The sequence below is a fragment of the Cupressus sempervirens genome, chromosome 7, assembly GCF_028749045.1.
Source record: "Cupressus sempervirens isolate cs-2001-9-10 chromosome 7, ASM2874904v1, whole genome shotgun sequence".
Taxonomy (NCBI): Eukaryota; Viridiplantae; Streptophyta; class Pinopsida; order Cupressales; family Cupressaceae; genus Cupressus; species Cupressus sempervirens.
Genome location: NC_143124.1, coordinates 423022329 through 423035755, shown reverse-complemented (window position 1 = coordinate 423035755; position 13427 = coordinate 423022329).

Sequence of the window (13427 nt, the reverse complement as noted above, 5' to 3'; positions counted from 1 at the left end):
CACTTGGTTTTGAGAATAGTTAAATATTCTCTACTTAACAGGGCCAACCACGTGAAGGTGGAAGCTCATTTGGCCCCTCCACCCCCCCCCCCAACATTACTCTAAATTCCCCATTAACATTTAATAACATTCAATTCATCCATTTTTGAAATATAACATTCAATCATTATAATCACATGATAACATTCATTAACACGTAAAATTCATAAACACACAACATTCATGAATAATTCAAAAGTAAGTCATTCATGAATAATTCATTAACACAATATTCATTAACACCCAATATTAATGAATAACATTTATTAACACAATATTCATTAACACCCAATATTAATGAATAACATTCATTAACACAATATTCATTAACAATATTCAAGAGTAAGTCATTCATGAATAATCATATCTTTTTTGCTTTCTTGCCGTTTCTTTTTTCATAAAATTCTAAGAGGAATATCAATGTCCTCATCATCCCCATTAACATTTAATAACATTCAATTCATCCATTTTTGAAATATAACATTCAATCATTATAATCACATGATAACATTCATTAACACATAAAATTCATAAACACACAACATTCGTGAATAATTCATTAACACAAAATTTATTAACACGCAACATTGAAGAGTAAGTCATTCCTAAATAATTCATTAACACCCAACATTAACGAATAATATTCATTAACAATATTCAAGAGTAAGTCATTCCTGAATAATCATTTCTTTTTTGCTTTCTTGTCGTTTCTTTTTTTCATAAAATTTCTAAGAGGAATATCAATGTCCTCGTCATCCCCCTCCTCTATTGGTTCTAACACATGTCTCCTCCTCGTCTGTTTAGGAACATCATGAGGCCGTTGCACCAAAGGGGGGTTCACTGCAATAAAAAAATACTCCATGAGTTAAATTTACACCATTTTATATTAGTGAATTATGAGTTTTTATTTAAGTAAAAGAACTATAAATCAAAAAATTAATTTAAAAGAACAAAACATAGATTTTCTTTACCTGAATGTATGACATGATCTACCTATTGATCAGTCTGAGTATCCTTCGGCACTCATTTAGCACGATATGATTCTATATCCTCAACACAAAAAGGTTACACCAAGTTCAATTAAAGATGTTAAATTGTATTAATAATTATATAATTAGTTTTAAATAAAAAATGAGCACCTCCATCGATAGTACAATGCACATCAGGGGCTTCATGATACTGTGTATGATCTATGTCACGATTAATAGGCTGCATTGCAATGTCATGCACATTATTATCAAATAAATTGTTGCTCAAGTATTCAATTTCTAATATATATGTTGGCATATTTACCTATGCACATGATGTAGGAGACTATTCGGTTGGGGCAATGGAAGTTTGCCATAGGCATTCAGCCACCGCTGCATAGCCTTGCTTGAAGGCAATTTTTTTGTGTTCTTCCATGGCCTCCAAATTAAAATCAGCGCCCTGCATTTTTTTATTAATTAACAAAATTATTTTCATTTATAAATAATTTTTCTTTGCAATTGATTTATTGCTACTTACAATGCGTGCTTTGATTTTTGAATATCCCTCAGAGCAAAGTCTGTGCTACCCAAGCTTTTCCAACCTCACCTTCGTTGCCTTTGATGTGTCCTACAACCTATGAAAAGTTTGAAATATGTTAGATGATATAGATATAAAGATCAGTACTAAGTAGTAGATTATTATAAGGTATGAAGGTTTTAGCATAAAGTAGCACGTTCCAACAAAAATATGAAAAAAGGGAAGAAATTATAGCATCAGACCTTTAATTGACATGTGTAATCATGTTATTTATCCATGGAGTTCATGCTAAGTATTTATCCATATTCTAACATGCCTCTCCATAAATACACATCAATTTCGACAGTCTATATCATCCATTGTCACACAAAGTAAACGATAAGCTAAAAGTTGAAACAACTAGTAGATTTTATAGATTAAATTTTTATCCCTCGATTCCACACTCAAAGTGTTTTTATCCCCAAGGCTGCAACAGGTATAAACTTGAGGGCGAATGTCAGATTTCAGATTGTTTTAGTAGCATTCCTTTTTATCCCTAGCTGAAAAATAAGTATTTTTTTTTTTTAAATTTAAAATACATCACCTTTGTGCATCAAGTGCTTCTTTAGCCTCTACACTGCATGGAACTAATTTTATAAATGGTGGTTGTAACTGAAAAAAATCCCCACTGATTTGCTAAGATAACTAGCAACTAACACAAACTACCTAGCATTGTTCTAGTAGAAGACTCATGACTTAAAACTTGTCTTAATCTATGTTTATTTTGATTTCTTTTAGCAGTAGAGCACCATTTAGAATGTTTGAGAAGATCACAAATGTTACATCATAGTTTGGAGGATGTTTCGTATAGTCTACATCCACAACAAATGATTTCAAAGCTGACACTTGGATAGAAAACTATTTAGATAAGCTTTAATTATTCTTATAAGTCACATAGGAAAAGAAGAATTAAGGATAGAAAAAAATAAAAAGTCAACTTTAACACTTTTACTGTAGAAATTAAGAAAATTAGTATGTGATCGTGTTTAAACCATTCACTTTAATAATGCCATATAATTTTGATCCTATAAATAAGGTATAAGAGTTTAAGAAACAGTAAATTTCATAGAGTCGAAAGAAATAGAAAAAATTATCAGCATTATTTATAAGAATGAAATTTGGGTTAGAGTTTTCCAAAAAAAAAATCATAACTTTAAATGCTTGCAAACAAATGCTTTCATGCAGATTAAAATAACATAAATGCTTACACTTGTAGGGGACATGGCCAATAATGGAGAATGCACACACAAATCCTCCAAATAAGGAAAGCATTGTAGAACTTTGACATTAGAAAAATCGTCATCATCAAAACAGGTGATTTTCCTTATCGATTTCACTTTTGCAAAATGTTCCAGAAGTTGAGTGTCAGTTTCCAAATAGAGACATTTAGGTAAACAGAAGCTCACCATTATCTTACTGGAAAAATTACAATCAATAATTCTAATGCTTTCTAAGAGTGGACAATTCACATCTAGTGTAATATATATATATATATATATATATATATATATATATATATATATCATTGACATGTCAGAGGGGTGATACAATCAAAAGATCAAAACTAAGTGCTAATTAGAGCACTATCAATATCTCAAGTCTCAAAATGATACATCAAATATACAATGAATCTCATGATCAATATAAAGATACAAAAAGGAACAAAAGATAGCATGGACCTAACTATCACCTTCCCCCTCATCACCAGGAGGAGGAGGAGGAGTAACATCTGCACATGCGGGAGGCACTACACCATCAGAAGCTCAAGCATAATCAAAGAACCTTGAGACATGTTGAGCTAGAGGTACTGCATTTTCATATACTACATAATAATGAGCATCCCGAGAGGTATGATGATAGGTCTCATCTTGCTCTTGTATATGAGCAATGTTAGTATGCTAATAGAAACCAAATTTAAATAAAGCTTCTACAAACTAAACAAAATTCATAAACTTCAAGATAGACTAAGATGAGCTCTCAATTGAGAATATGAGCCATTAATGGGCTCTCTCAATGAGAAGCTCTCTTGTTGAGTGGCTTTGTCTAAATAGATAGGATGTATGCTCAAGCTTATGCTTCAAAAAGGGCTTCAAATGGAGTTGGAATTTGGGTGTGAGTGTATGGTTTTGATGTAAAATGGCTTCTTAAAATGGCATTATGACTTTACTTCATGGATTGTGTTATTTTGCAAAGGGGAAGGATCCAATTTATAGGCAAGAGGCTTGAGGGATTGAGGGCTAAGATGCAAGGATGGGAAAAAGCTCATGGAGGGCTCAGATTGCATGAGAGGAGAGCACATGGATTGTGCTTCCTTACAACCAATCAAAGAGTGACACATGTCACAGGGCGAGAGGATGGAGGAAAGGGGAAGGATGAGTCAACAAAGGAGGCTCAAGGGATAAAATCTTCATAAAGACCCTCATAATGGCTTGTAAGAGCAATAAAAGGGCTTGGAAGAGTCATTTATGGCCTAGTGGGCTTCATAAAGTTTTATGGTTGAGATATTTTGAGGGAGATGAGAGCAATTTTGACTTGGTCTTGATTAGGAGGGTTTTAAGCTTGCTTAGGATTGTGCAAATGATTAGAGGATGGATTAGGATGGTTTAGGATTAGCTTAGGGATAGGCAAGTGGATGGCATTTAATGAGGGTGGGTGAAGGAGGAGATATTTGTTAACTTTGGCTTGGGTTAGTAAGTTTTAACCCATATTTAGGGAATGTGACAAGGTTAGGAGGGGATTAGGATTAGGTTTAAAGACATCTTCTAGAAGAGTCTAGACTTTGGATGAGGATAAAGACTTTCTAGAATAGTCTAGAATTTCTTAGGATGAGGATGAAGACTTTCTAGAAGAGTCTAGAACTTCTTAGGATGAGGATAAATTAGATTTTTAGGAAATAAATAAAGTTTTATTTATTTCAAGGGTTTGGGTTGAGGAGATATTTATTAAAAAAAATTTAATAAACATGAGGATTAATAATTAATCTTAATTAAATATTTTGAGTTGGGATTAGGGGTAGGAAATGATGGGATTAGCCTTTAATCAAAATTAAAGAAGGATTAGAAGATTTTGGAAGAGGTTAGTGGTCTTAAGGAAATTGGCCAAGTTTTGGGTAAAAAATAAATTTTTTATTTATTTTGGGTTTTTTGGTCAATTTATTAATTAAATAATTAATAAATAAGGAAATAATGTTTAAATAAGATTTAAACATTTTTGGGAGGGATTCCTTAATTAAATATTTTTAATTAAGATAAAGGGATTTAATGGCATAAAAATTAATTAATTAATTAATTAATTATTTAATTAATAAATGATGATGTCATCAGAAATTTTTTAGAAAATAAAAATACTTTATTTTCTAAAGGTTTTTAGGTGTCTACAGCTCTAACTATAGGTCTCAGGTATGATTACTCTATTATATTACAATTATTATATATCATTATATATTACAATTACTGAATATCATTTATCACCTATACTGCTAACACATACAACTATGGTACTTAAAGCCCTCATGATAGTAATTTTGTTTGTATCTATGCAATTTAAATGGTAATCGATTAGCAGTTCTTCCCCTACACTTATTGATTTTATTGCACAAACAAAAACGTCATTCCCCTCACGTACCTCATATATGCAATTGGGTTGCTTACTAGTTGAAGAAGGTCACATACTATTTATAAAACCTGCAATATTACCTATTGCTTTTGGTCTCCCATCAATGTACATAGAAAATCTTTTACTTTGATCATTTTCTTTCCGTTGTATATAATTAGCCGATACCCCATACCTACGCATACTTTTTTAATACCGAACAATCCGTATCCAATCATTGTAATTGTAACATGGACAGACATACTTGAAAAATTCGACAACTTTGTTGTAACCTACCTTTATCCCATCCATGGAAAATAGGCCCAAACCATGTAATTAGGATGGAGCAATGCAATATATCCTCTCATTAACACAAATTTTTTTGTTAATTGGAGGTAGCTCATTGGGTACCCATTCTTTCTCAATGTGTGAGTACCAAAAGTGAACCTTGATGTCGCCTTTGGTCTCATCATCATAAGAATATGACCCCCCATTAGCAAGGAAAAATTGCATTCGTTTATCAAATTTTTTTCTATTCTTTTGACCTCTAGTTGATCTCCCTATTTTAGCCATACTATATGTAGAGCTTTCATCTACTAGCTCCTCATTTCCCTCATTTGATGTAGATAGATCCGACAAGTACCTATTTGGAGGGTCCTACAATCCATCAAATGGAAAGAGAAAGTGACAAATATAAAATGTAGTAAGTTGAAAGTGATTATACAATTATATTTCTATATGAACCTTCTTTGTCTATTTATACATTATATGATTATATAATACGTCTATTTATTGACTTATACCTGTTGATCCATGTCACTGTGCACAATCCACACCAAACGGGTCAAATTTCCTGTAGTCAATTGACTGTTTGCAAAAAGGGTGACAATCAGACACAATATAAATATTGGTAATTGTAAATAACATATGTTGTAATCATTAGAAATGAACACAATAAATATGTAATCAAATTTCCTGAATATGTTAATCATTTACAATAAGTTAGCTAAAAATTACATGATACACGTCTGCTACAAATAACTTAGAAGACAACATAAACAATAGGCAACATTGCAAACATGAACAAATTTCCCTTATATATAGAATGCAAGATTGTCAACAGAAGGGGTGACAATGTACCTGTAGTCAATTGACTGTTTGCAAAAAGGGTCATAATCAGACACAACATAAACATTGGTAACTATAAATAACATATGTTGTAATCATTAGAAATGAACACAATAAATACGTAATCAAATTTCCTGCATATGTTAATCATTTATCTTAAGTTAGCTAAAAATTACATGATACGTGTATGCTACAAATAACTTAGAAGACAACATGAACAATATGCAACATCGTAAACATGAACAAATTTACCTTATATATGGAATGCAAGATCATCAATAGAAGGGGTGATGATGTTTGTAGTCATTGATTATCTTCTTCTTCTTCTTCATCATCATCATCATCATCACCGCCATCATCACCATCATCATCGCCATCATTGCCATCATCATCACCATCATCACCATCACCATCATCATCACCATCATCACCATCGCCATCATCATCATCATCATCACCATCATCATCATCATCATCACCATCACCATCATTTTCATCATCATCATCTTGATCTTCGTCATTTGCTTCTTCATCATCTTCAATATCTTCTTCTTCCATAACATTATACTTTATCGACCTTCCTCTTGGATCATGTCTAACAAAAAATGACCAACCCTATTTATGTGGAACCTCTAAGTAAAAAACTTCCTCACATTGGCTTGAAAGAACATAGGGCTCATCTCCAACTAGCTCAAATGACCTTGTATTGATCATTGTAAATCCATTATCATGTTGAATAACCGTTCTATCTGGATCATTTTGATTTAATCGTAACCTGTACCATTTGACGACGAATAGAACTACTTTGAAGGTGTTAAATTCACACTCAATTATATCATCCAAGATGCCATAGTATTGATTTTGAGATTGTTGAGGATGTATGTCATTTCTAGATGATATATTGGTGACCTCAAAAATTGCAGTTATCCCAGAATCATAGGTTTTCTTTGTGTCATCCAACCTTTTTATGCAAAAATTTTGGCCATGAAAGTACATAGCTTTGTGGTGCTTGACCTACAATTTTTGAAGTGTGTGTAAATTATTTTCATCGTGAGTTGATATGAAACATATGTCAAGTTATGATCATTAATCAATTTCTACGTACCTCTCCACCTCTTAAAACCTTTACTAGATCAACTACCATCGACATAACATTAGAATCTCCATTACGATGAGCTTCTGTAACCAATGAAGCAACACCTTCCCATGTTAATGAGCAGCCATTTTTTTGACATCGTTCAATCCATTCTATCATCCAATCAAAATTGTTCACAATATACAAATGTATTGCATCCCACTCTCGACCACCTGTTTCAAAAAAATACACCAATTAAAAATAACTTATATTGAAGATTTATAAGAATTAGTTAACTACAATAACATCTCAGATTTACCTCTCACTTTCCTCGATCTACCTTTGCCCATCAAGTACTCCCCTTTGAATTTGTTAATTGAATTGGGATCCCAAATACAATCTGCATAGATCTTTGCTGCAAACTTAGGAAGATATTCACTAATGTACACCATGGTCTAGTATACCATATATCCCTCCACAATAGAACCCTCAAGATGTGCTCTCTGTCGAACCAAGCCTTTCAAAAAATTTAATTTTCTCTCAACCATCCACATTGACCTAGTTGGTACAAGTCCACACAATTCAATCTCCTCAACTTGATGTATGAGGTAGTGTTCTTGTGCATTGAAAAAACTTGGAGGTAGACACTTTTGCATTTCACACATCAGAAGAGGAATTTTTCTCTTCCAATATTTTATATCTTCTTTATTGATTTCTTTAGATGAAAACTACCTCATGTATTTTCCAAGATCATATATAACCTGTTTGACATTTTTGGCAAAGTGGCATGGGAGAGATAGAGGTAGAACGTATTGCAATATTTGTAAAATGATCTTGTCAATATTTTATAAAAGAATTCAATTGAAACTACATGCAGTATATAAATATATAGTGAATACAAAATAACATGAATTACCTTAATAAATGTATGCCAATCATGTGTTTTCAACCCTGGCCCAAATTCACTTTTATTTGATACAACATTGTATATGTTTGCAGCAAATCCTGTGGGAAATTGTATTTTTTTTATGACTTCTTTTATAGCATTGCTCTGTTGCTCTGACAATAACCAACTAAGGGCACTTGTATCAATCTGGTCTCCATTTTTATTTGATCGAATGTCATTTTTCATTGCATGGTTGAATTCTTCAATGTCACTACAAGTTTTGACAATTTGATCTTTGTCACGCCTTCCATCCAAAAATTTTCCATAATGTCTCTGCTACATTCTTTCCAATATGCATAGGATCAAACAAATGCACAATTGGGAGTTGCTTGTAGTACAACAACCTAGTAAATTGCATAGGATAAATTTTTAGTCCTCTTGGAAGTTGGTCATTGATGTCTTGACGACCTTCACAAGCATCAATCACATCATCAGTAAACAAAACACAATATCGAAATATAAATTTGAAACAAAAACCATCAAATGGAATAACATTATCTTGACAATTTATTTTATTGTATGCCAACTTCCATAGGCGAGGTGTCATTCTCTGTGGCTTTGGTGTAGTCTCTTCTAGACCATTGAAAAGATCTTTTTTGGTAATTCGGTACTTATGATTTTTGTGCAAAAAGTGTCTATTCTCATCAAACACCTGCTTTCTTAAACTTTTTGAATGACGAGATTTTGTCTTTGGTCCACAAATTGGACATGAAAATTTACCCTTTTTTTGAAGACCTACAAGATTGTGTATAGTTGGATTAACTGTGTTAACTTTGACATACCAAAAAAGAGGTGTCAAGAAGAGAACATACCACAAAAATGTGTTAGCCCAGGGGCATCATGTATTGTCCATACAAGCATTGCATGAAATTGAAATTGTCTTTCTCCTATTGGTCTACAAATTTCATACATAGTAACCCCATTCCATAACACCACCAGCTCGTCGATAAGGGGTTCAATATATACGTTGATATCTTTAACTTGGTACTTACCTAGTTGAATGAGAAAAAACATTACATAATTATTTTGACCATTTGATGGATTAGTAATAATAAATTAATTTAGATGACCACTAAATAAAAAAATACTTGGAACAATCAGTGTCAGCATTATGTGCTCTCTCTTTATGGACAACCAAGGAGGTATGTTATTGTTGATAACAAAAATAGGCCACACCGAGTAAGCAGATCTCATCTCTCCATACGGATTGACACTGTCTACTGCCAATAAAAGCTTGAGATTACGAGGTTCTTCTTTAAAGTGTGGCCATTTTTTCTCTATTTCCTTAAATGCCAAACCATCTGAAGGCATTCGCATAATGTCATCTTGACTTCTATTGCGTGCATGGTAATCCATAAATTGTGCCAAGCTATTGCACTTGAATAATCATTGTAGACGTGGAATAATGGGATTATACTGAAGAACTTTGCGAGGCACCTTTTTTGTTAATCGATTTGATTGATATCTACTGATATGACAAGTAGGGCATTGTGTTGCAAATTCATGTTGTTTATGATATAAAATATGATCGTTCAGACATGCATGTATTTTTTGATACTCCATTCCAATATCTTTCATAATGGCAGATAATTCTCAGTACGAGCAAGGTAGAATGTTTGATGGTGGTAACAAACACTCACCTATCAACCTACAACCAAAAATATAATTGCTTAATTTAAAGAATATTAATTGCTACACGAACCCAATGTTAATTGTAAGGAAACTACAAGTAAAATAATGAAAGACGATGGCATACCTTAACATACGTGTCATTGCTACATTGGATAAACTATTCATAACCTTCAAGTTCACCAATAGCAATACAGCAGCAAGAAGAGTTGTTTTGGAGCCTTCAAATAGGGACTGTTGTGCCTTCTCAAGTAAAGGTACATCTAGCTCTGCATCATCATCATCATCATCATCATCTTGATCATCATGATCATTTTGATCATCATCATCTTCATCATCTTGGTCTTCTTCCATGGTATCATTACCTTCTACTTCAATATTCACACCTCCATGTTCCCTCATTTGGAAATCTGCATTCTTCGAATTGTCATGGTCCATAACATGAAACTTAGGGATGTTGACCTATATGAAAATGATGACCTTATATTAACCATGACCATGATGTCATCATCAAATCATGTCTTATGTAATTTATAAACTATTAAAATACATACCAATGGGTGATACTCGTTTCCCCCTTCAATGTAACCATGTTGCCTACAATGTTGCTCAACTGTTGTGATTAGATATCTTCGAGTCTTTAAGCCCTTACACATTTTGCAAGGACAATAACATTTTCCATCACCTTTTCTTTTTAAGTTAGACCACAGTCTAGCAATTGTCTCCCTATTTCTTTGTGCGTTGATATCGTCAGACATGGTCTTTCTTGAATGGAATGTCTCGTTGGTGGAAGAAGGATGATTTATTTGCAACCTACAGATGGAGTAGTAAGAGGAAGACACATATAAAAAGGAGTTAAGTCTCTGAACCAAGTAGGAGTTAGGACATGTTGGAGTGGGGTCAGCCCAAGATATTTTGGAATCTTGAAGAACCTAGTAAAGGGTATCTGGAAAGGTGAAAATAAACAAGTATTTTTACAGCTACAAAGGAGGAATTGAGAGCATTATAAATAATGAAGAAGAAACTTAAATCCATACAACTTCACCTCTATTTACAATTTGACCTTTCTACAAGTGAAATATGACAACATACAAAATTTCCAATCACATTTTCACTTTAAAAAGAACACCAAATATACCTTTGCTATAATATCTTCTTCAAATTCTTTGCTATCAGATTCTTCAGAACTGCAAGCTCCTGTGCAGAAAAAAGATGAGATGTACTGAGTAATTTTTGATGGGCAATATTTAAACAAATCAACTATCAAAAAATAATTTATGAAATTTAGTTGCTTTATTATGTACTGAAGACTTGGCAAGATGTTCCCAAGTCTATCTATAGAATGCCTATCTGCATGGTTGTTTGCAAATAGTCTAGTATGGTGCTGCTTTTGAACAACAACAAATGTCACTGGGGTTGGTAATTTGGCTCAAGAGATGCACAAGCCTGTTGACACCATAGAACTTTTAGTTCATACAACATTCAGCTGTCTTCTTTAACAAAATCCAAAGAGAACACAAACAAACTAATGAGCCATGTATATCTCAATTAAATAGCAAGTACTATAGTGAGTATTAGGAAACTAACTTTGCAAATAGCATCCAGTTCATAAAGTATTAGGAAAGTGACCTTGCTAATTAGTTTAACATAGATTGGTGAACAGAAAATTCGTAATAAAAATATGATTTTTTTCCACACTTGTTCAAACTATATAATGAAATGACAAAAATGAATTGTATACGAGTCACTCCAAACCCTTAGCTTTTAATACGCTTCATAGATGAGATTGCATTATATGTTTTGAACAAGATGTGGAAAAAAATCAAATGACATAGATATAAGCATTCTCACACCATGAGTGAAGCAACAATTGCATAAAGCTTTATTGCAAAAAAATTGTCAATATTATTTACATTGTACATACTTGTTTATATAATGCTTTAATTCCTAAACTAAGAAACTATAGCTAGTGTTCTAACCATGCATAAAAATAAAATTACAGTGCAGATGTATGAAATTATATGCATAACTACTTCTATACTAGTTTATAATACTAGATTATAATACAAAAAATCCTTATCTGAGATTTAGAATACTACTTTGATGATAAGCCCAAGGCTTTTGTGACCTAGACCAACACACAAGCTGATGGAATAAGATGGTCACATATTAAGGAGAAGAAAAAGGATCAAAAGTTTAGAGTTACTAACTCGAAAAACTTAAAAATGATCCCCTTGAGGTCTTATATGAGGGACTCTCATGCACATTAAAAACTACACATACACCCATATAGGTAAAAATTCAAAAGATGAAAATAAAAAGCCTGCATGCAGTTTGGCAGGCACTACTCCATGTAGGAACTATTAGTTAAATGGCACAATTCCCATCAAAACATGAAAAATTACCTACTAATTATTAAGAAGCAACACTTTGAAAAAAAAACTCAAGGGGCATATGGGAAAGTGATGAGAGGATTGCCATTACTAAGGGAAATCGACTCTTTTTTCTCATCCATATTGGATCTAGCGGATGAGATCCAACTTTAGGATATGTCCTAAGGATTTCTACTTCTCATCCACTGAAGAAAAGTATGTCTGATAATAACAACGTATGTCATTTGGTAAGCCAATAGAATTGCTAGAAGTCTTCACAATCTACTCCCTCCATGCTACAAGGCTTTTGAATGATCTCTTTCAATGCCTTATCAATGGATTCTCTTGCCTATTTTCCCTTGGATAGTTAAAAGCCTGATGGTGAGTGGAAGATACAAAACTCCACTATTGCTACACTAATAACAAGGTTAAGAAATGACACCCACAACCATTTTTTATCTGTTTCATAATCCTATATATAATTAAAATTAGTTCATACAAACTTCCATTGTATTTACCTATTTTCAATGGTCCAATTTTGAAAAAGCTGCTCTTGGTTCGATTGAGAAGTTCAAGAGGGCATAAAGTGTTTTAAGCACTTTCTAACTCTCCAACACACATCACAACTTGTGAGGCATTATTTGACACCCTACTATACTGATGCCCACCAAGATTTTGCTTGCAATACTTTATGTTGCATCATGTCTATATATATTCCATCTGCACATATTGAAATATAAAAACAAAAAAAATGACAATGAAAATAATTGGATGACACACAGCAGAAAAAGGCCTCATTTGGGGAAGACTCTTTGACAGTAGACAACTGAATACAGTAGGGCTTTATTAGCTCCTACCTGGCCAAGGAAGAATGCCTTACAAACAGTCTATACAAAAGCATGAGCAGAGAGTTAAAGAAGATTTTCTAGGCAAATAAAACAATATCCTTTCATTTTAAGATGATATATAAAGGCATTCTTCCAGAGAGGGGCCAACTCGGTTCATTTTGAGTTTGTTGGGTTTAACCCATAGGCACTACTACACCGAACTAGATCTCAAATAACCTTTATATCAGACCCAGATCCAGGGACTATGAGTGCCA